The sequence below is a fragment of the Ursus arctos genome, unplaced genomic scaffold (assembly GCF_023065955.2).
Source record: "Ursus arctos isolate Adak ecotype North America unplaced genomic scaffold, UrsArc2.0 scaffold_5, whole genome shotgun sequence".
NCBI lineage: Eukaryota > Metazoa > Chordata > Mammalia > Carnivora > Ursidae > Ursus > Ursus arctos.
In genome coordinates, this window is record NW_026623067.1 from 59,394,006 (window position 1) to 59,401,703 (window position 7,698).

Below are 7,698 nucleotides of genomic sequence, written 5' to 3' on the forward strand. Positions count from 1 at the left end.
GAGCACAAGTAATACCCCACTTTTTTTTTTTTTGGTAGCACTAGGGTTTATTAAGCTGCCCTTCATGCAGACGCCGGGCTTGCCCGTGGTGCTCTTGATGTATAAAGCTCAGATGTTCTGCCAGTCCCTCTTGAGCAATGACGCCAGGAAACTTGACAGCCAATTGGACGTTGTACACAAGCTCTTCCTCTGTCGTCTTCATGGGCCCAACAGCCACCGCCAGACACAACACCTTTTTCATCTGGAATTCGATTCTGGACTTTACTGCATCCACTTTGGCCACCATGTTCTCATTGTGGGTTAGCAAGGAGGGGAACTTGGCAGCCTTCCTGAGGCCTGGGCTCAGGATTCATGGGATCTGCTTGATCAGAGATTCTGAAGCAAAAAAAAAAAAAAAAAAAAGGCATCGTACGCCTTGGCTAGCTTCTTGACTCATGTTTTATTTTTGTTGAGTTCCTTCAGTGCCTCAGTGTCCATGGGGGGAATATCCACAGCCTTGGCCTCATCACAGTGCTGCTGGTCCCCCCAAAACACACACAGGGAATTTGGGGCAGGGACTGGACTTAGCCTGCTGGTGCCCAAGAAGGGTTTGTCCTTCTGAGGGTCTTAATTCCTCAAGCTGACGTGCAGCTCCACCATCTGCCAAAGCTTCAGTGCTCAAGCTGGTTCCCATGCAGGACTTCCCAGCCGCCTCCCACAGCGTGTCTGGGGAGACCGCCGCTCACGGCGCTGCACCTCAGTGACCGGAAAAGCGAGTCGGTGCTCCAGTCTTACGTTTGAATTTCCAGCACTGCATTACCAGATCGAGGGAACCCCTGGTATGAAACACAGACACGAAAACAAAAGGGGAAAAAGGACCAAAAAACCCCCGGATGATGCAGAGAGTGAAGTTTTTAAAAAAATTATAACGAAAACCCTAAAAGGGACCTGAGAAGATACTGCATCACTGAATCACAGAGTATTCTGAAATCACAGAAAGCGTGAATTTTTTTTTTTTAGATGCAGGGGATAAGAAAGTTTTTGATATTAAAAATATGCTAGAAGAAAGAAAAATTCTGCATAAAGTATCAAAGGTACAACTGAGGAAATTTTTCAGACAATTGAACAAAAAGACAAGAAGACAGAAAATACCAGAGAGGAGACAAAACCACCACAGGATTGATGAAGAGAGACCAAATTTTCAACTCAATGTATCTTTAGGAAAAGAACATAGGAAAAAAATGGAGGACAGGAAATTATGGGAAAAGGAAAGCAAACTTCCCAAAGAGGAATGTGAAAGTCTAGATTGAAAAGGGCCACTGACGGCTCAGCTCAACGGGGGAAAGAAAGATCCTCACCAGGTAAACCATGACCAAATCTCAGGATACCTGAACAAACGAGAGGCTCTCAAAAGCACACGAAAGGTCAGGGATTAGAAAGGCACAGCGACACAGGAAATGAGAGGACAAGAGGCTAGTGCCTTCAACTTCTAAGAGGACATGATTGCCATCTGGAGATTCATACCCTGACGAACTATCAAGTGAAGTTAAGGGTCTAATAGAAATATTTTCAAACACACACGGCAACAAAAATTTGACCCTTCATTCATTCTTATGAAGCAGCAGAAGGATGTGCCCCACCAATCACAGGGACAAGCCACGGCAGGACACAGGGTCTGGAAAATGAGGCGTCTCAAACAAGAGATTGTGAGAACCCCCTGGAAAATGCCAGGAGGGGGGACTCCAGGGTGACAGCTGGGCAGCCAGCTCAGAGGACAGTCAGTGGAGGCCGGAGGGGGACTATGGTGAGGGGATGTTCAGAGGAGGGGACAAGGGGACCTGATCATTTACTTGACATGACTTATTGTGAAGAGTTTTCATGCAGCATGCTGTTCAGAATAATTTAGAATAATGAAGGCAGATATGAAAAACCGAAAAGTTTGAACATGGTTGCTCTGGGTTGTGGAAAGTGGAGACCAGGAGGGCCTTGGGGAGTGACGGTCATTTTTTTGTTTCAACCCTGTACTTTTGTTTGCTTTTTAAAACTCTTCATTTATTACTTTTATAGATAAAAAGAATAATAAAAGGGTAAGAGGCCTAGATTTAAAGTACAGGGTAGGTGCGGCCATCATAACCAGCTAGACCCCTGGAAAACTGGAGTTCCCGGGGTGAATTCATAAGGGACCATACGAGAGGACCCATTTAGGGAGAAATGTAACTGTGAAGGCTGATTGGAAATTCATGTTAGCAAGTCTGCACATTCTTTCCTTAATAGAGAAACAGATTCAAGAAGTCTAATTACATTCAGAAGTTTGCTTGATAAAGAGGAAATCAAAGTGAAGGGAGTTATATAGTCCTCAGAAATATTTCTTTCTTTTTTTTTTTTTTTAAGATTTTAAAAATTTATTTGTCAGAGAGAGAGAGAGAGAGCACAAGCAGGGGGAGCGGCAGGCAGAGAGAGAAGCAGGCTCCCCACTGAGCAGGGAGCTGGATTTGGGACTCCATCCCACCTGAGCCGAAGGCAGACGTTTAACCAACTGAGCCACCCAGGCGTCCCTAGTCCTCAGAAATATTTCAGTGAGACCACGATCAATATGGCCTGGTGAGTCGCCTGCTCCTTTAAGAGCTATCAGAGATCAGCAAACTTTCTCTGTCAAGGTCTAGATAGTCAATGTTTCCACTTCGCAGGCTGTCTCTGTCTTAACTGGTCACCTCACCTGTTACAGCTGGTTATACGTTTTATCTGACCTGGTGTTAGCATGTTTTGCTTTTTCATCCAATTCCTGTTTTTATTTCTGTTCCAAGAAAAATAACAGAATTTGCACCAAAGGACTTTCTAGAATAAGTTGGATCATGGCTAAGATGCCAGGGAGAGTCTATTCATTTTGGTTTGTCATTAGGATTTGATTGCATAAAAGGAGGTTTCATGAGATTGTCACTAACATGCAAGGACAATTTCAGGTTCATTCTGTGAACTTACAGGTGCTCTTTAAAGAAGCACAGACGTTTTCTTACAGCATGGCTACCTGACCAGCTCTGCCTTTTGTGTTTGTTTACACCGTGGTTAAAAACCACAGCAATTACTCAAATGCAGAGAACTGAAACAGCAAGAATTAATGTTTGACTCTTGGAAATTGAACACTTTGCTTTTCCACTTGCTTGCAGTCTACCTTATTTAATCTGCTGAGAGCAAAAAGGCAAAATAAACAATGTTTTCCAAGAGCTGTGTCAGTTCAGAGGACAAACAGCAATTGTAGATTCAGTCACAGAAAGCTCAGAATTTCAGTCATTGAGCACCTACTTACTGGACATTTACTGTGTGCCTGGTGCACATACAGAACAGAGCGCCGAACGACACACCATGGTCCCCGTCCTCATGGAACTTAAGTCTAGTGAGGGAGACACAGGTTTAGAAAAGAAAAATACTACATATATAATTATCAATTGTAATAAGTGTCCTAAAAGAAAAGTAAAGAGAGGAGGATGTAATTTAGACGGTGGCATCTTTAGAGAGATGTTCTTTGACCTGGGGCTTCCAAGTTATCAACAGGGAGTTCCAGTTATCTACAACTGCATGACAAACCACCCCACACCGAGTGGCAGAGAAGACCATTTTGTGCTCAAAAATTCTAGTCGTCAGGATTTCAAACAGGACATGGTGGCAACAGCTTATTTCTGCTCCACATTTAGGGTCTTAGCTAGGAAAATGAGACTGTCTGGGAGTGATTCAAATAGCCAGGGGCTGGACTCCTCCCTGGGCATCCTCACACACATGGCTGGTGCTGTCTTGAGCTGAACATTGGCTCCAAAGACATATGCCCATGTTCTAGTGTCACTACCTGTGAATAGGATGTCATCTGGAGAATGGGTCTTTGTAGATGTGATCAAGTCAGGGATCTTGAGATGAGATCATTCTGGACTGAGTGGGCTCTTTATAAAGCCAATAACCGTGTCCTCATAAGAGAAAGCAGAGGGCAAGTTGAGAGAAGGAGAAACACAGGGGAGAAGGGAGTGTGAAGAAGGAGGCAGAGACTGGAGGGATGGGTCTACAACCCAGGAGTGCCAAGTATAGGTGACTACCTCCAGAATCTTGGAGGGAAGAATGGGTCAGATTGTCCCCCAGAGACTCCAGAAGGGGGCAACGCCCACTGACAGTTGGATGTCAGACTTTTGGTAGATTTCAGAACTGCCAGAGAGTGAATTTCTGTTAGCACAAGCCACCAAATCTGTGGTTACATACTATGCAGCCACAGGAAACTAATACAGGTGCCTATAGTGGGATGACTCAAGGACCCAGTAGCTCCATGTTGCCTCAGCTTCTTGTGGTGTGGTGGTGAGGTTCAGAGACAGAGCTTCCCCAAGCAAGCGTCCCAGGAGCATAACCTTCCAGAGACCAGGGCAGAGGCTTTTCTTGCCTGGCCTAGGAAGTCACACTAACATCACTTCCATCATACGTTACAAGTTCACCCAGATTCAAGGAGAGGGGATATAGGGCTCCATCTCTCTATTGGAGAATCTGTGACCATCTTCTAAAACTGCCTCAAGGAGTTGACCATTTGTAGCCGGGAGTAGAGCGGTCCAGATCTGCACTGTCCTTTCTGGCAGCAGCTGGTCCCAGGGGGCTATTTAAATGGGAACTAGCCACATGGCAAGTACTCAGAGCTGCGTGTGGCTAGGGGCTACCATGCTGGAGAACACAGACGGAGAACACACCCAGCACTGCGGGACGTTGTGTTGGACGTGCTGCCCTGGATGGGACGGACGTAACAGTATGGGCCAAGTCTCTGAGTTAGAACATAAATGGACTTAGACGTGGAATAGAAAAAAACCCTGGCTTTACATATACTATATGCTAATTAACTAAATTTAAATAAAATTTAAAAAATAAAGAAACAATGAATATACACTCCACAATAAAATATTTGTCCTTCCTGAAAAGAGAGAAAGAGAGAAAGAGAAGGAGAGAGAGAAAGGAAAGAAGGAAAGAAGGAAGGAAGGAAGGAAGGAAGGAAGGAAGGAAGGAAGGAAGGAAGGAAAGTTGGCTTTAAGGTCAGGTTCTTTAGCTGTTTTCTGCTGTTGTGTTCCTAGCATCTAGGACATAATAGGTCCTCACAATTTTTTTGTGGATCGAAAGGATGTATACATATGGAAGGCTTAAGTATACCATGTGCCAAGCTAGAGAAAAATGACCTCAGATGAGATTGGAGGAGTGGACCAAGGTCAGATTACACAGGGCCTTTTTTTTCTTAAGGAGTTTACATTTTATTTTAAGTAAAATAGAACTCGCATAATATGTTGTTTCATATTTTGCATATTTATAAGAGGCCTAAAAAGAAATGAATTTATTGTGGCTATTTGGTTTATTTGTTAGTAAAAAAGGCAGAAGACAGAAATCTAGAAATAAAAGTTTGACCAAATTAGGAATCTATTTATCTCTATATGAATGTAGGCTGCCATGGCAACTCCAGAACCATGAGGAACCCAGGCCCTCGGTTGAGGCTTCTACCTTATTGTCCAAGATGTCTACTTTGGTCCAGCTTTTTAATCCTCTTTCTAGACAGGAGAAAGAGAAAAGGGGAGAAGGAGAGCTGCTGGCCCTCATATCCAGGATGATGATCTCACTTCCTCTAGGTCCCTTTTTTTTTTTTTTTTTAAGATTTCATTCATTTATTTGAGAGAATGAGAGAGAGAAAGAGAGAGAGAGAGACAGAGCATGAGCAAGGGGAGGGGCAGAGGGAGAACCAGATTCCCTGCTGAGCCTGACACCGGGTTTGATCTCAGGACCCTGAGATCATGATCTGAGCCAAACGAAGGAAGATGCTTAACTGACTGAGCCACCCAGGTGTCCCTAACCTCTAGATTCTTAACTTTATATGCAAAAACCCTTCCTCCAAATAAGGTCATATTCAGAGTTATGGGGTGGAGGTCTTGGACATCTGCTCAATTTAAGGACACTTCTCAGAGAGTTGCACATAAAACTTCCACTATATCCCTTTGGCCAGTTCTTGATCAGATGACCACATCTACCTTGCAAGGGAGGCTAGGACATATAAACTTCATTCAGGGAAATACGTCCTCAGCTAGGAAGGAGAGTTCTCTTACTACAGAAGAAGCTGAGACAAGACAGGAGCGGCAGCAGCTGTTTGTCTCTGGCAGAGCGGAATGCACAGGTGTTTCCACTAGACCACAAGCTCCTGGACAAGGAGCAAGTCTCATTCATTCCCAACCCCCAGCACAAAGTACGCTGCTTAACAGGCAGTAACTCATCAGTGATTGTGTGCTGACTTGCATGCTTCTCAATTTCAAGGTTCTTAAATTCCAACCTCTTTTTCAGAAAGATTTATTTCTTAGAAGCCACATTCCCTGCACCCCCTGCCCCCCCGCCCCGCCCCCACTCTGGCCCCTACTTGCGGAAGCATGTGGGGACTTTTCTCCCATCTTTACCCTGAGAATCTGCTGGGGCTCCTGGAGATAAACACAAGTGCAGGGTTCCCCTAGAATTCCTCCCGGAACTCTGCACTCTCCAACTCTCCCCACTGAGCCTCCAGCAATGTGCCACTTACAGTTGAAGTGCTTCCTCTGGTACTGGCTCTGGCTGTGGACTTGTGCCCTGGGAGGGTGGTGATGCTTTGTGTTCGCGTGTCTCTCCAAGGTTCGGGGTGACAGTTCGCCCAGTGACGTCCGTGCTCTGAGGGATCCAAAAAAAGTTGTTCATTTTCCGTTTGTTCAGCTTTCTTCTTACTGAGATGGCTTGGAAGAGGGTGGATTGGTAGGGGAACAACGAGAAAGAAAAGGTGAGGGACAGGGAGGACAGGCAGGAAGCACAGGGTATAAGGACACTCACGAGCCAGGAGCTCCGCCTTCCCGCAGTCACCCCACGTCTTCCACCGGCCAGCTGTGCCCTCAACTGGCCCCCCAATCCCTGTTGCCGCTGCCACACCACCGTTTTCAACTCTGGTTATTAGAATCCCCTGGGGAGCTATTATAGCGCCCTGCACCTAGGTCTCCCCTAATCAGAAACACTTTAGGGGCTTCTAATGTGTCATTGGTGCTGAGGACCCGTGATCTGGGGCCTTGCTCCTCAGGGGACGGTCCACAGACAAGCAGCGTTGGCATGGATCGGGAGCTGGACAGAGAGGCAGCGTCTCACGCCCGACCCCAGACCTACCCAATCGGAATCTGCGTTTTAATAAGATCCAGGTGATTTCTATGCACATTAAACTTCGAGGAGCTCTGACGAGATGACCCTCCTGTAACCCCAGCCATGGCTGAACTCATGAAGCAGCCGGCTCCCTGCGACGAGCTACGTCAGCCGGCGTCCTGCCGAGCACGTGGTGTCCGTGACGTCTTACGCGGCGCGGCCCACACAGACCGCTCGCCCGCTGTCATTCCCCAAGCGTAATGTGTTCGAAATAGAATTCGATCTTCCAACAGGGAATGGGCTTGGGCTCTTTAGTCTGAAACCCTGATAATAAGAGTTCATTAACTTCAGCGTCCACAAGAGTAAAAAACACTCTGAATTAACTGAACAGGTTATAATTGAAGAATTGGGGTTAACTTGCAGGCTAGGGTTGGAAGTAGGTGTGAGAGACTTCAGTGGAAAAGCAGATTGAAGCATGAAGCCAAGAGAATGGCACTGAGAGTAAGAAAGCCAGGGGAGGAAGACGGAAGGTCAAGTCAGCTCAGGGGGGAGGGGGAGCCCTGCAGGGAGGGCTGGTGG

General features: G+C 46.1%; 1 protein-coding gene across 2 annotated transcripts in view; it reads right to left on the bottom strand.

Moving 5' to 3' along the window:
• Positions 1–7,266, bottom strand: part of FAM169A (family with sequence similarity 169 member A) — a 182,747-nt gene extending 175,481 nt beyond the window's left edge. The window contains exons 1-2 of one of the 2 annotated variants that reach the window (XM_026498787.4): positions 7,147–7,266; positions 6,542–6,666 (exon numbers count right to left, since the gene is read on the bottom strand). The gene's annotated coding sequence lies outside the window, so the exon portion shown is untranslated. Of the gene's footprint in view, positions 1–6,541; positions 6,729–7,146 lie in introns of both variants that reach the window. The other variant, XM_057307228.1, reaches the window with a different exon arrangement.
• Between the last annotated feature and the right edge of the window lie 432 nt (positions 7,267–7,698).